The sequence below is a fragment of the Micropterus salmoides genome, unplaced genomic scaffold (genome assembly GCF_014851395.1).
Source record: "Micropterus salmoides isolate LMB-PRFRI ecotype aquatic unplaced genomic scaffold, ASM1485139v1 Ms_hic_scaffold_19, whole genome shotgun sequence".
NCBI lineage: Eukaryota > Metazoa > Chordata > Actinopteri > Centrarchiformes > Centrarchidae > Micropterus > Micropterus salmoides.
Genome location: NW_024041039.1, coordinates 29,309,269 through 29,321,682, shown reverse-complemented (window position 1 = coordinate 29,321,682; position 12,414 = coordinate 29,309,269). Strand labels below are relative to the sequence as shown.

General features: G+C 43.6%; 3 non-coding genes across 3 annotated transcripts; all 3 read left to right on the top strand.

Moving 5' to 3' along the window:
- The first annotated feature begins 11,239 nt into the window (after positions 1-11,239).
- LOC119911112 lies at positions 11,240-11,380 on the top strand. Its single transcript, XR_005445804.1, has one exon. It is a non-coding gene; the product is annotated as a U4 spliceosomal RNA (small nuclear RNA).
- Positions 11,381-11,728: 348 nt separating this feature from the next.
- On the top strand, positions 11,729-11,869 carry LOC119911111. Its single transcript, XR_005445803.1, has one exon. It is a non-coding gene; the product is annotated as a U4 spliceosomal RNA (small nuclear RNA).
- A 343-nt stretch (positions 11,870-12,212) lies between these two features.
- On the top strand, positions 12,213-12,353 carry LOC119911110. Its single transcript, XR_005445802.1, has one exon. It is a non-coding gene; the product is annotated as a U4 spliceosomal RNA (small nuclear RNA).
- The last annotated feature ends 61 nt before the right edge of the window (positions 12,354-12,414 follow it).

Sequence of the window (12,414 nt, the reverse complement as noted above, 5' to 3'; positions counted from 1 at the left end):
CTGAACTCCTTGATGTAATAAACTTTTATGATCAAGAACAGTGTCTAGCGGATTTCTTCTCAACACATCATCACAGCATTAGTGTTCGGACACCACATGGACACAAACCAGCGATTAGCATTTCCCTGAACAGCCTATCAAAACTGGCCCCCCCACACATGTTAACCTGGCAACTGACCTTGCTCTGTGTTTCATTACCCATCAAAGGGACTAACCCCTGTCTCACCCAAGTGTGACATAACCCAGAGAGCCGGACTTTAAATAACCAAAGACTGGAGTCTCCAAAGACTCAAAGCATTTAATTAAGTTTAATTAAATCTTTAGTTACTTGATTACGTTTGCCTCTATTTGAGTAGTCATGTTAGCATGTTGTTGCTATCTGTTGTTGATATTAGTGCTGGAGGGAGTCTAGATAAGTTACTTTTGCAGTGTTTTTATCTTCAGCAAGACACTCCCTCATCTAATGTGATCAATGCTTCTTCATAATGCTTTCTTACGGAATTCCTTTGGAAGTGATGATGGAGAAATGTCTTACTATACTCTTAACCGCCAGCTTGAATTTAAGGATGAATCAACAATAATTCCCCGGTTCCTAAGGAGAGATGATCTTGGATTAATCTAAGCTTTCCTCATGTAACCTGAGCTCCCCCAAGTGGACGAAATAAGTATTACATACCCTCGTTGGAAATGCCGTTAAATGTATAAATATCCTAACCAATAGTGTGACAATTGTATATGTATATATGTATAAATATTTCCTGTTACCAAATGCTTAACTTAGAACAGTACAACCGTTTGACCATTGAGGTTCGATTGTGGAAAATATTGATTATAATACGCGCAGATTGATTTTCTTTTCTTTTAGACATTAAGTTTAGAAAGGCAGTCCCTTGGGAAACCTGAAACGCCCTCTGGGGAACCACGCCCCAGACAACAAAAGAGCGTCGTTCGTGCTCTCTTCCACTCTTTGCCCCCTCGGCTCTCTCTCGGCTCTCTGGACGCTTCGGCACGCGTCCTGCGTCCTTTTGTTCACTTGAAGCTACACACGTGAAGAGCCGCGACATTGATCTGCCCCTCAGTTTGTTTTATTTTCTTTATTTCTTTTGTTTTGTTAAAGTTATCAGTCCGTTAAGTTACACTGGACTAATTCAGGAACGACCAAGTTCCATTTTTAAGCCTTTGTCGTAGAGCCAACTTCACCGAGGTCAGACCAAGCCACGTGGTCTCGCCAGCAGCAACGAAGGAAACCTGAAAACAGCCAAATTGCCAGACGGAGAACCCCGGAGAATCCCTAGCAAAAAGCCAGGATCGGGCAGCTAGAGTGGGACCCGTGCAACAGGCCAAAGCAGGCCATCGACAAGCAGTAAGACCTAACACACATTCTGTGGTCAGATATTTCCTTTTTAACTCCTAAACTCATAGTGTTAGCTTACTTTCATTAGTTCTCCTATGCCGTATGAGCCAAATGCTTCCCACAATCGAACCTCCAGGCTCATTGCTCAGCAATTGTTTATTTTCCCTGTATTCAACCATCTTTTTTATCACATTAGTTAGAGAATAAATTCACTGTAATATAATCAAGAGCTGTGTGTGTTGCCTATTTCTACGTCCCTGCCAAGAGAATTGACCCTTTTAGATATGAGACTGACTGATTGATTTAAGATAATTGAGCGATTATTAACTAACTGATCACTAGTAATAATTGTATAATTATTCAAAACTACCTAGAGGTCCGGAGACTCTAGGATTATAACAACTCCAGTGGTGCCCTTAACGAGGAATACTGTTTTATTTTATGAATATTAAAATTCATAATTGGGTATTAATTCTCATAAATGTATTAAAATGCATAACTAAATCTAGGTTTGCTACACCAACAATAACTACACAGTTAAAGTCAATACAGGTTATAGACAGTAGTTCACAAAAGTCATCACACATAGCCACATATTCAAAAGAAGCAAAATTCCCATAAGACATCTTTTTGAATTGGAGGGAGTCATTAAACAAAATAGCAACTCCACCTCCTCTCTTATGCAATCTAGCTTCACTCATAAAACTGAAGGTGGGAGGGTTAGACTCGATAAGGACAGCTGCACTGTTATCTTGGCCCAACCAAGTTTCAGTGAAAAACATGAAATTAAGATTATGAGTAATTATAAAATAATTGAATTAAAATGTTTTTCCTGCCAAAGACCTAACGTTTAACAAAGCTAATTTTAGTGTGTTAATAACATTATCTGGCCCACTTTTTTCGACAGGCTGAGGCTGACAAGGAATTAATACAAAATTTGCAGGATATGTTGAGTGCTTCCTGTTTCTTAACACACTCACCATGCTTTTTCTGTTACCTGTCAAGACAGGGATGGAGAAGACTACCAGCACACTTGTCCTGGGAAGAGTCATGAGTGCTATTTTCCTTGTAGCCTGGACCCAGCACATATCAGTCAGAGATTACTGGGCTTTTTCGCCATTGCGGAGCGGGAGGACGGGCTGGGCGCTGTATTTGTGACACGTGTCAAACCTGGAGGACTTAGAACCAGAGGTGGAGGTGGACAGTGAGGGGGGTTTATGGTAGAGAAAATGGGAGTGGAGTGAGGGAAGGTGCGGGGAGTAAATTTGGTCCCAGCTCTAACCAGGTCTTCCATGTGATCAGTGAAGTCCAACAGGGGGGAGAGGGGATAAAGGGTGTCTGGAGATAAGGGTGACCTAGATAGGGATTGGGGGGGTAGAGATGGTGAATCCTCACTGTTGGTTTTCAGTGAGGGAGGTGCTCTTGGCTCAGATGTCTCCTGTGATCAGAGCTGTCTTCTGGAGTGGGTTGGGGTGGCTCTCCTTCAAGGTTTCTGGCGTGTTGTGTTATGTCTTCTTCTTGTTTAGATTCCTCTTGTCTCTTGTCCTTGGCAGAGGGAACAGATGAGTGACGCAGAAAGTAAAACAGGTTGGAGCTGAACAATTTTACTCCTGACTTGTTAAGGCGAAGTCCATCTGCCTTAAAAAGATGTCTGAAATGATGATGAAATGCACTGAATGGACAGTACATGCCGTTGAGAGCCACGTGTTCAATGCCATCAATCTGCTGAATCTCTCAGCTCCTCTTCGGATTGGCGGTATAGGGCCACTGATAAACACCTCAGCATTCAAAGAGCTGACTGTGTTCAACAGATTATTAAAATCCTCTTTCAACACTTCAGACTGTTGCTTCACAACATCATTGGTCCCGATGTGCAGTATGTAAGTTTAAGCAAAATTGATTCTGATTGGTCCAACTGAATGCACTGCGCTAGTAGGCTGGGCGGGAGGGCACACTTCGCCCCTGTGCACACATGTGTTTTCTGTTTACAAACAGAAACAAGTATAACTGCATTATGATTTAAAGTATGCTTATTTCTATATGTTGTTGTTTGTTAAGTTAAAAACTTCCTTCTGGGCCATGTTACCCTTATGAAAGAGGTCTCTGATCTCAACTAGCTATTTACCTAATTTAAAAAAATTAAAAGAAAGAAAATAAATGAGAAAAATAAATAATACATACATATTTTAATGTTAAAAAAATATGTTTTAAAAATCATACTTCTTGAAATCAGGCTGAAACATGTGGCAATTACATAAATAATTACAATATTTTGCAGCAGCCTACACAATGAAGCATATTTGGCAATATATTTTTAACCCACTAAAAGTGAAATTGTTTAACAATGTACTTCCACAAAATACACCTAAATAGTATTTACTGAGAGTTAAATAAATATATTTTTAATAAACTAAAATGTTGTAAAAAACATACTTTTTTTTAAGCATATTTATTAAAAGTTTAATTAAGTACATATTTATTACCAATTTATTCAAAGAATACTTTTGAGAAGTATGTTAAAGCTCAGGAGAATATATCTTTAATATACTTGTAGTAAGCATGTTCTAAGTATGAATGTACTATAAGCATACTATGTGAATATCAAGTATATTTTCAGTGCCTTTAAGAGCACTTTTTGACCTGGGGTCTTGCCGGATGTTCCCATTACGCGCGGAGACGTGGCTGGTATCAGCGTGCCTGCTTGAAACGCATTCCTGAAGATCTCCCTCAATTTTTCTCACATCCATGGTCCTCAGGTCCATGCAGCTGGTTTTGTTTCTGGTATGGAACGCATATGTCTTGTTTATTACAGCCACGTGTAACGTCAGCTACTGACGTAACTACGCTTGTCGTAGCCTGGTTTATTCGCTCTAAACCGGCTGATGGAAACGCACCTAATTAGCAATGGTTTTTCACTTTTTTTGCGACATTTCAAAAGTCAGCTTGAAATTCGCATGACAATTGGATGGAAACATGGCTGCTGAGGGAAGGTTTTGCCTCTTCTCTTCAATGGCGGGGTGAAATCAAATGCTGACCGGCATTCTGTCGTCAGGCTGCTACACAGTCTGTTGTCAACCTTTTGTACAATTGTATGTTTATATATTTAATTATCTTCAAGTTGCATTTTATATTATCACAGTAATCTTTATTTGCATTTGCACTACTTCTATTAGCATATCACAGTGACAGCTCTCTGTAGTAGCTCTGGTGGCTAAACTGTCACTTCACTGCTGTGTTTTTATTATGTGTTGTATAATTCAACATCAAAACAATTATGTTTGCTCTGTTATCCAGCACAACAAAATCACAGGTGTTGGGCTGTGGTATCCCTGCTCACAAATTAAGATTACAAGCCTGGAGGAAAAAATTGTTAAAGCAGATGATTGTGTGAAGTGAAGAAAAAGACTTGTTGCTAGATCCTTGAGGGTGAATCTTATGGGTCTTTCAGAGACCTCTTAGCAAAAGTGGAAGCTTTGCATTTGTGTTTCCAGTTTCATCCTGCTCTTTACACTGGCTGGTTTGTTCTCAAATAGATTTTCAAATTTAAAGCATTCTGTGGCCAGGCACTTAGCTATATTACTGAACTGTAAGTCCACACGAGCCTTCACATAGTTCCTCAAGCAGTGGGCCTGTAGCTTTGCAAGAGTCACTGCTAAAGACCAGAGGCGAGTGAGCTTTTTCTGTCAGGGCCCAAAGACCGGAGCCGCATTTTACCTCGCTGTTTCTTACTTAAACCTGTCTTGTTTTATTTTGCATTCTGGTTTAATTCTTATATGTATATATATATATTATCTCCTGGTGTCTTTGTTGAGACCACCCTGCCACCCAAAGATAAACACAGAGGCTGGACTTATTGGCACTCTTCTGTTTTGATTTATGAATGGTTTTCATAGCTCTTTGTTGTCCTGTCTTCTGCCAGGTGTTTATTGATCCCATCCACGGCCACACAGAGTTGCACCAACTCATCAAATCATCAACACACCTCAGTTCCAGAGACTAGATAATGAAGTGGAAGGATATAGGTCAAAGGCTGGGATATATAAAAGCCAGGACCGTGTTAATGGTCGAACAGCAGATGTGGAATCACCTTCCTTCACTCTATTCTACTGATGCTCTCGTTAATTGGAAGAGCTTTTGTGTTCAAATTGCCTCACTGCAAGGAATCCTTGAGAGCAGTAACCAATAAAAAAGGTTAATAGCATCTGAAACAAAAGGAGGTTGTATTTCCAAATGTTAGATAAAGTCTTAGTCTTATTTATCTCTACATAATTATTTGTTTGTGATGTTTTGTGGTTTTTTGCATTGTACATCTTGTATGGAATGAGTTGTTTTGTTGTGTGCTGGCACAGGGTTACTTGGCAGGACGACTTGTACAGTCTCTTGAATGAGAGGTAGCCAGAACTCCTCGTCTCTCGCAGAGACATCCTTTGTGTGCAGCTCTGCCATGACCTCTGTGAGTGGTACACAGGTCCTTACACATTTCAAGTTTTACCTTCTTTGTCACTGGGTGTGGGCATGAGTAAGACTATAAGCAAAACTGTTTTTATTATCCTCTGTTTTCCAGATAGGAATAGAACACAAGTAGCTTAGTGTGAAGTTCACACACAACAAATCAAAATGTTTTTTTATGTGTAAAAGTCAAACTAACCAAAAATAACCACGTACAGTCTGGTTGGCTATTTTTAGTAGTAAAGTAGTAACTGGGAAATCCCTGAAATTCTCTCTTGGTCACCCACTGTGCAGATTGTTCGAGCTTGAGTGCTTTTATCTACTATATAATGTAGTCTGTAGACTGAAACCTAAATTAAAATCATCTGGAGTCCAGTAGATATCAACCCGTTAGAAGGCTGGAAAGATCTCCCTGTCAGACAAAAATCCTTTTATTCTCAAATAGGTGATGTAGTCTTCAAAATACCCACCAACTAAACTCCCTCCTTGACACAGTCTGCCCTCTTTTCATTCTTCTTCTAAATTTGTTAACTGATATATAGTTATTAAATTCTTGGTACCAGATGGCTTGAAGTGACAGCAAAGAGTAGCATCCTGTTTTACAGAGGCTTTTTGCAGGCAGTTAGAACCTAGGCTGCTTGTAAGCATGAAAGTTTAGGGAACTGTTCAGAATGAAGTATAATAATAATAATAATAATATAATCTTTATTTGTAGAGCACTTTTCAAAAATAAGTTACAAAGTGCTTTAACAAGTGTAAAGACAATAATACAAAAACAATACAAGATGAAAGCATGAAAACATTGAAAAGACTAAAATACACGTTTAAGATAAATATAAAATTTGCAAAATAGAATAAAATAAAAAGGGATAAAATAAAGTCAAATAAGACCGGGAAAGGCTCTCCTATAAAAGTATGTTTTAAGAAGGGACTTAAAAGAGTTCACTGACTCAGCCGACCTGATTTCCTCGGGCAGGCTGTTCCAGAGCCTCGGGGCCCTGACAGCAAAAGCTCTGTCCCCTTTAGTTTTCAGTCGAGACTCTGGAACAGACATCAGACCTCTGCCCGAGGATCTCAAGGTACGTGCTGGTGTGTATGGGACTAAAAGTTCAGAAATATAACAAGGCGAGAGGCCATGAAGAGCTTTAAAAGTAATCAACAGAATTTTAAAGTCAATTCTAAAACATACTGGGAGCCAGTGTAATGAAGCTAAAATAGGAGTAATGTGGTCATTGTTTTTGTTCTGGTTAAAAGCCTGGCAGCTGAGTTCTGGACAGTCTGGAGTCGATCAATAGATTTTTGGGTTAAACAGGTGAAAAGGCTGTTGCAATAATCCAGGCGTGATGAGATGAAGGCGTGTAAAATGGTCTTGGTGGCCTTTCAAAGTTATCATAGATCGAATGTTTGCTATATTTCTAAGTTGATAAAAACATGATTGAACAAGCTTTGTGGTGTGCTGCTCGAAATTTAAATGACTATCAAACCAAACACCAAGGTTCTTTGCCACAGGCTTAATGTGATTTACTAGGGAACCAGCAGATGGCAGTATTTGTTTTGCCATCTGCTGGGACCCGATGACCAGGATTTCTGTTTTGTCTGAGTTCAGCTGGAGGAAATTATTTGACTATTTATTTATATTTGATTATTTATCCATTTTTTTACTTCACAACAGCAGTTGTTAAGTGAACTCAGCATTCCAGGGTCTGTATATTTGTGTGCCATCAGCATAAATATGAAAAGAAGTGCCATTTTTATGAATAATATGTCCAAGGGGAAGCAGATACCAGGAAAACAAAATGGGTCCTAAGACCGTCCCCTGAGGCACACCATATTTAACTGGAATGTTTACAGACACGCAAAACTTCCTATAACTGATAAGAGCTATTTTGTAAGTTATTTTGTAAGTTATGACCACAGACCTGGCGTCCGGCAAACATGAGCGATAAGACAAGTATTCACATTTGTGTCTTGTCATGTTTTAGCTGTAATAAGCTCTTTCTATTTGAGTAATGAGTCCCTGCGCTTTCATTTTCAAATATGACCATTCACTTTCCCATATTAATATAACAAGTCTGTTCCTGTCGCAGCATGAGACTGCCTCTCTACAAATGTTTGACTACCTGGTGAACGACAATGGCCTGAAGCTGCACAAGCACCTAGACTTTATAAAGGAACAGATTGCTAGATCACCGGCCGCTAATGCAGCTCAAGGCCAGAAGGTACCATCCACTTCTGCCTGTGTGAAATCATCATTGCTCCAACGGCCAATGTGGGATTTGTATAGAAAGTAATTTATAACACCTTAAGATCTTTAAGATGTTTATACCAACTTTCCTCGGACACGCACTCTCTTAACTAATCCACTGTTCTTGAAAATCCAACTTGGAACCGGTTCTTGATACCCTATTTAACCCTCCCGCTGTCCCGAGCGGGTCATAATGACTTCGGCTCGCTTCTTTCCCTTCCCTTCGAACAAACCGGGTGCAATGGGGCTCGCCACCCTCTCGCGGCCATCTGTCTGACAACTAGCGGGTACACGCAGCGCCCTGGCACCGTCCAGACCGGGTCAAGACGTCCGCTCGGAACTACTCAGGGGACTTTCTCGCTTCCTCATGCTGTCCAGACCGGGTCAAACCGACCGCTCGGTCCCTGCGGAACTATACTCGCCGAGTAAGCAGCGCCCTCGCACTGTGCAGAACAAAAAAAAAACACAACGACCGAGCCCGAGCAGAGTAGCAGTATTACGCTCAGCAAGAAGACACGATAAAATAAGCCTACTAATGAGAAAAACAAAAAAGAAAGACCACGTCTCGAGCGATCGCACCAAGACACCCCCGTGACCGAGACGTAGAAAGTGTAGCGGAAAGCGTGCCCAAACACACTGCCCGAAACACAACCGGGGGCTGCGAAAAAAAAACAAAAAAAAAACACAGAGCCATGAGCGTTCCAGACCCCGGGGACCGGGACAACGACAACCGGGACAACGACAACCGGGAAAACAACTGGTACTCTGATGACTCTGACGACGAATACGTGTTGGACAAAGACTTTGAGGACTATGAGAGCGGTCAGGAGAGCGGCCAGGAGAGCGAGGAAGAACAAGATGATGAAGAACAAGAAGAAGAACAAGAACAAGAACAAGAAGAAGAAGAAGAAGAAGAAGAAAAAGAAGAAGAAGAGAGACAAACATTTGTGTCCAAAAACGGTGCAATCACATGGTCCTCCACATGTCAGCATCTCACACGGGGACACGCGACGACTATGAGCACTGCAGCATCAGGACCGTCGGCAGCATCAGGACGGTCGGCAGCATCCTCAGCCACCGCAGCATCCGCAGGCCCGAGATAATGGTGGACGAGCAGCTGGTTCCCTTCAGAGGTATTGCCGTGTTGTTTTTGTTGTTGGTTTTTTTTGTGTGTGTGTGTAAAACAAGGATGAAATGTATAAAATTGTGATAAATATATATATATATATTTGAATATAAATTCAGTTGAATCGACCTGACCGAGGGCCTCGAGGGTCCCCGCGGCGTAACCTGCGACAACTTTTTCACCTCTTACGAGCTCGGCCGGCGACTCCTCGAGCGAAACATCACCATGCTCGGAACGGTGCGCAAGAACAAGCCCGAGCTTCCGCCCGCGCTGCTCGCCGCCAAGGGCATGGCTGTCTTCTCCTCAAAGTTCGCCTTCGCGGGCGCCACCTCTCGTACGTGCCCAAGAAAAACAGAAACGTGCTGCTGATGAGCACGACGCTGAGACCGCAAGCCGGACATCGTCCTCTTCTACAACGCCACCAAAGGAGGCGTCGACAACCTGGACAAGGTGATCGCCACGTACAGCTGCAGGAGAATGACGGCTCGCTGGCCCTCTCGTCATGTTCCACAATGTCCTCGACGTGTCCGCGTACAACGCCTTTGTCCTGTGGCGAGAGATCAACCCCGGGTGGATGCCGCGCAAGCGCGACAAGTCTTCCTCGAGCAGCTGGGCAAGGCGCTTGTCCGGCCGCTCCTCGAGAGGAGGCGCCGTCTCCCTCGCAGCCCCCAGCACACAGCTCCACTCGGCTACTCCCGAGCACACAGATCCACTCTGCTGCTCCCGAGCACACAGTTCCACACAGCTCCACTCTGCTGGTCTCGTGTACACTGCCCCACACAGCTCCACTGTGCTGGTCCCTGCTCCCCAGCACACAGCTCCACACAGCTCCACTCGGCTGGTCCCATGTACACTGCTCCACACAGCTCCACTCTGCTACCCCCGAGAACACAGCTCCACTCTGTTGGTCCGTGCACACAGCTCCACTCTCTGCTTGGTCCCAAGCACACAGCTCCACTCGGCCGGTCCCGAGCACAGTTCCACACAACTCTACTTGGCCGATCCCATGTACACGGCTCCACTCTGCTGGTCCCGAGCACAGCTCCACACACCTCCACTCGGCCGGTCCCATGTACACGGCTCCACTCTGCTGGTCCCATGTACACTGCCCCACACAGCTCCACTGTGCTGCTCCCTGCTCCCCAGCACACTGCTCCACACAGCTCCCCTCTGCTGCTCCCGAGCACAGCTCCACACAGCTCCACTCGGCTGGTCCCATGTACAACGCTCCACTCTGCTGATCCCGAGCACACAGCTCCACTCGGCTGGTCCCGAGCACACAGATCCACTCTACTGGTCCCGAGCACAGCTCCACACAGCTCCACTCTGCTGGTCCCGAGCACACAGCTCCACTCGGCTGGTCCCGAGCACACAGATCCACTCTACTGGTCCCGAGCACAGCTCCACACAGCTCCACTCGGCTGGTCCCGAGCACACAGCTCCACTCTGCTGCTCCCGAGCAGACAGCTCCACACAGCTCCACTCTGCTGGTCCCATGTAAACCGCCCCACACAGCTCCACTCTGCTGGTCCCAAGCACAGAGCTCTACTTGACTGCTCCCATTACACAGCTGCACTCGGCAGGTCCCATGTACACAGTTCCACTCTGCTGGTCCCAAGCACACAGCTCCACTCTGCTGGTCCCAAGCACAGAGCTCTACTTGACTGCTCCCATTACACAGCTGCACTCGGCAGGTCCCATGTACACAGTTCCACTCGGCTGGTCCCAAGCACACAGCAAGAGAAAGAGGGGTCAGTTGTGCCCGCTGAAAAGGGATCGCAAAACGCACACCGTCTGCCGCGGGTGCATGAAATTTCTCTGCGAAAGCTGCGCACTCGCCTACTGTCCCGCTTGTGCTGACAAGGCGGATCGCGAGACACTTTGACCCTGAGGAGGACGCGCCATGTCTATGCAAAGCCAGGTCAGCGGGAGGGTTAAAAAAAGGCGGGGTTTGCAGTTCATAAGCCACATCTGTGCAATAACAGTCCAGTAAGGGTTATCACTTGCACCGCGGGTGTTGTGGTTGTTGTTTCAGATCCACATTTAACTGATAGGTACATTCTGTATCCTTTCGCAGAGGCAATTTCATAGTCTATGAAGTTCTCCTGAGACGTGATTATTGCTGGTTGAAAACTTAACCCAATACCCCGCCTGGATGACTTGAAATATAGTCAGCTGTGGCAATTTTTGTTAGTCTCTGAGGAGGCTTTGCGCTTTGTTTTAATGCTAAAACCCAAATCATTAAAAAAATATTTTTTGAGTAGTTGTTCACAAATACAAAGCCTTTCAACTTGTCTTTCAATTCTCTTGCTGAAATGAAACTCATCTAAGTTCTGGCTAAATTTCACTCAGCTCTAATTCGGACCTTGCTAATAATAAGTCGTCCAGGGTATGCTGGTCAAGCCATGACTACCATTTCATGTTTAAAAAAAGGCGGGGTTTGCAGTTCATAAGCCACATCTGTGCAATAACAGTCCAGTAAGGGTTATCACTTGCACCGCGGGTGTTGTGGTTGTTGTTTCAGATCCACATTTAACTGATAGGTACATTCTGTATCCTTTCGCAGAGGCAATTTCATAGTCTATGAAGTTCTCCTGAGACGTGATTATTGCTGGTTGAAAACTTAACCCAATACCCCGCCTGGATGACTTGAAATATAGTCAGCTGTGGCAATTTTTGTTAGTCTCTGAGGAGGCTTTGCGCTTTGTTTTAATGCTAAAACCCAAATCATTAAAAAAATATTTTTTGAGTAGTTGTTCACAAATACAAAGCCTTTCAACTTGTCTTTCAATTCTCTTGCTGAAATGAAACTCATCTAAGTTCTGGCTAAATTTCACTCAGCTCTAATTCGGACCTTGCTAATAATAAGTCATCCATAGAGTCCAGGGTATGACTACCATTTCATGTTTAAAAAAAGGCGGGGTTTGCAGTTCATAAGCCACATCTGTGCAATAACAGTCCAGTAAGGGTTATCACTTGCACCGCGGGTGTTGTGGTTGTTGTTTCAGATCCACATTTAACTGATAGGTACATTCTGTATCCTTTCGCAGAGGCAATTTCATAGTCTATGAAGTTCTCCTGAGACGTGATTATTGCTGGTTGAAAACTTAACCCAATACCCCGCCTGGATGACTTGAAATATAGTCAGCTGTGGCAATTTTTGTTAGTCTCTGAGGAGGCTTTGCGCTTTGTTTTAATGCTAAAACCCAAATCATTAAAAAAATATTTTTGAGTAGTTGT